Raw genomic sequence first — 3,447 nt, forward strand, 5'->3', positions numbered from 1 at the left:
CATATACATATATCCCCATATCTCTTCCCTCTTGCGTCTCCCTCCCTCCCACCCTCCCTATCCCACCCCTCTAGGTGGTCACAAAGCACCAAGCTGATCTCCCTGCCAACTGGTCTGTTGTGTCATTTAAGTGCTGTTGCCTTATTGATGTTCTGTCTGGATGACCTGTCCATTGATCTAAGTGGAGTGTTAAAGTCCCCTACTATTATTGTATTATTGTCAGTTTCTCCCTTTATGTCTGTTAATATTTGCTTTAGGTGCTCCTATATTGGGTGCATATATGTTAAGAAGTGTAATGTCCTCTTCTTGTATTGATCCCTTTATCATTATATAATGCTCTTCTTTGTCTTTTGTTATAGCCTTTGTTTTAAAGTCCATTTTGTCTGACATGAGTATTGCTACCCCTGCTTTCTTGTCATTTCCATTCATGTGAAATATCTTTTTCCATCCCCTCACTTTCAGTCTATGTGTGTCTTTAACCCTGAAGTAAGTCTCTTGTAGGCAACATGTTGAAGGGTCTTTTTTTTTTTAATCTAGTCAGCCACCATATGTCTTTTTTTTTTTTTTTTTCGGTACACAGGCCTCACACTGTTGTGGCCTCTCCCATTGCGGAGCACAGGCTCTGGATGCACAGGCTCAGTGGCCATGGCTCACGGGCCTAGCTGCTCTGTGGCATGTGGGATCTGCCCGGACCGGGGCACGAACTCGTGTCCCCTGCATCGGCAGGTGGACTCTCAACCACTGTGCCACCAGGGAAGCCCACCATATGTCTTTTGATTGGAGCATTTAGTCTGTTGATATTTAAAGTAATTGTTGATAGGAATGTACTTATTGCCATTTTATTATTTGTTTTCCACTTGTTTTTGTAGTCCTTTTCTGTTCATTTCTTCTTTTTGTTTTTTCCCATGTGGTTTGATAAATTTCTTTAGTAGTATGCTTCTGTTCCTTTCTTTTTGTTTTTTTTGTGTATCCATTGTAGGTTTTCCATTTGTGGTTACCATGGGGTTCATATATGTTGACCCATAATTATATCTACTTAATTTAAACTTATGGTCATTTAAGTTCAAACACATTCTAAAACATCTACATTTTTTACTCTCCTTCCCCACATTTTGTTTTTTTAAATGTCATCTTCATGCTTATCCCTTTAACAGTTTGTTGTAGTTATAGTTGCTTTTACAATTTTTTGTGTTATAATCTACATACTGGCTTATTCAAGTAATCTTCAATTCTTGCTATATATCTGCCTTTCCTAATGAGATTTACCCTTTCCTCTAGATTCTTCTTTTCCATTTAGAGAAGATCCTTCAAGGTTTCTTTTAGGGTAGGTTTAGTATTGCTGAATTCTTTTAGTTTTTGCTTGTCTGAGAAGTTCTTTATCTCTCCTTCTATTCTAAAGGATAATCTTGCTGGGTAGAGTATGCTAGGTTGCAGGTTTTTCCCTTTCAGGAGTTTGAATATATCATGCCACTCCCTTCTGGCCTGCAAAGTGTCTGCAGAGAAATCAGCTGATAACCTTATGGAAATTCCCTTGTACATGACTCTTTGATTTTCTCTTGCTCCCTTTAGAATTCTCTTTATCTTTAATTTTTGCCATTTTAATTATGGTATGTCTTGATGTGGGTCTATTTGGTATCATCTTGTTTGGGACCCTCTGTGCCTCCTGTAACTAGATATATGTTTCCTTCTTTAGTTTTAGGAAGTTTTCAGCCATAATGTCTTCAAATACATTTTCTATACCCTTCTCTCTCTTATTCTGGAACCCCTATAGTGTGAATGTTGGTGGGTTTAATATTATTCCAGAGATCTCATATGTTACTTTCGTTTTTTTTCTCCTTCATTTGTTTTTCTGTCTGCTATTCTGATTGGGTGATTTTCATTATTTTATCTTCCAAATCACTTATGTGTTTTTCTGTGTCATTTAGTCTGATATTCATAGCTTCTAGAGTGTTTTTTTATTTCATATATTGAATTATCTATTTTTGATTGGGTCTTTTATATTTTCTAGTTCCTTGTTAAAATGATTTATGTTTAGATCAATTCTCTTCCCTAATTTGATTAGCATTTTTATTACTAATGTTTTGAACTTTTTTTTGTAAAGGGATGACATATATTCCTTTTCCAGATGTTATAGTAAAACCAGGTGGAAGAAAATGGTTTTAGCAGTTAGGAAAAAAAAAGTACACATCTGGAGTTTGGCCATTAAAAGTAATTTACAACACTGAGAGGGGAAAAAAAAAGACAAGAAGTTGTTTCCCATTACAGACCTCCCCACCACCCCAAAGCTTAATACTTGCTTACCAAGTCAAAAAAGTGACAGTTGATTCACAAGCTGGAGGTTTGAACTTGAGTAAGGCATTTATAAAAACCCAGACAGGGGCAGTGTCCTCCCCAGCCCAGGGGCCACTAGGCACAGCACAAGAGATTACAAACTCAGCAGGGGAAGGCTGGACACTCAGGGTTTGGGAGTGTAGGCACCCCCACCTCTGGCTCAAGGATTTGGGGAGTAAACAAAACCTGCCTGGAAAAGAATTGGGGACGAAAACCAGCAATTGCCTTCTGCATGGATGGGGACAGGGAAGGAGGTAGGGCCAGGGGCAGGAGCATTTCACATCACTAACCTAACTTAGGAAACTGCAAGGGACCATCTTCAACTGCCTTAAGAGGAAGACCAGATGGATGATGGGAGAATCCACAAGAGGGAGAGGAGGAGAGGGAACGTGGCTAGGGGGCAACAGCCCCTTCCCTTCTGGGCACAGGAAGGCAACCAGGGCACCAGGTCCAGGCAGTGACCACAAGGACAGCAAGGACAACTTAGAGATCACCCATCTGCCCCCACCCAGCTACTCATTCTGCCTGCCCGCTAGTGTAGGGCCACTCTCCGGCCCGAGCAGTGGATGGCTCTGTGCCTGGGGCCCTGCCTCTTCTGTGTCTCCTCCCTTGGAGGCAGCACCAGCCTCTGCTCCTTTGGCCTGGGGCTCCTGGCTCTCGGGTAGCGGCAACCTTCCCTCCCTGGGCAGTGCCTTCCTCGCTGCAGGCACCGACTCCCCCCGCTCCTGCCCTTCCTCTGTGGGTGGCGAGGCAGACAGATCATCCCCCCCTCGCCCCCCGGCTTCCAATTTCTCCTGAAGGCCAGGCCACTCAATTTGGAAGGCTTCTTGAAAGAGAATGTCTTCTTCTTCTTGGGGGTCTCCTCCCCCTTGGCCTCAGCGCCCTGGCTAGGGGGTGCTGGCTTGATGGCAATGCCAGTGGCCCCAGCTGCCTCCTCTGTTCCATTCATGGGGGAGGGGGCGACTCCCCTTCACCTTTGGGGGATAAGTCTCCGCTGCTTTTCACGCAGCCGTTCTTGTGGCCGTTCTCCTGTCCATTGACCTTTGCAGGGGAAGTGCCTGCTGCCTCCTTGGCAGTTACATTGCCCTGGGGAGCCTTGGAGCTCTGGCTGCCCAT

General features: G+C 43.7%; 1 pseudogene across 1 annotated transcript; it reads right to left on the reverse strand.

Moving 5' to 3' along the window:
- Nucleotides 1-2,635: 2,635 nt before the first annotated feature.
- On the reverse strand, nt 2,636-3,447 carry LOC309962900 (MARCKS-related protein-like; annotated as a pseudogene). Its single transcript has one exon. The product of its transcript is annotated as an MARCKS-related protein-like (transcript).

Source organism: Leucopleurus acutus (assembly GCF_964270905.1).
Source record: "Leucopleurus acutus genome assembly, chromosome: 6".
Classification (NCBI taxonomy): domain Eukaryota; kingdom Metazoa; phylum Chordata; class Mammalia; order Artiodactyla; family Delphinidae; genus Leucopleurus; species Leucopleurus acutus.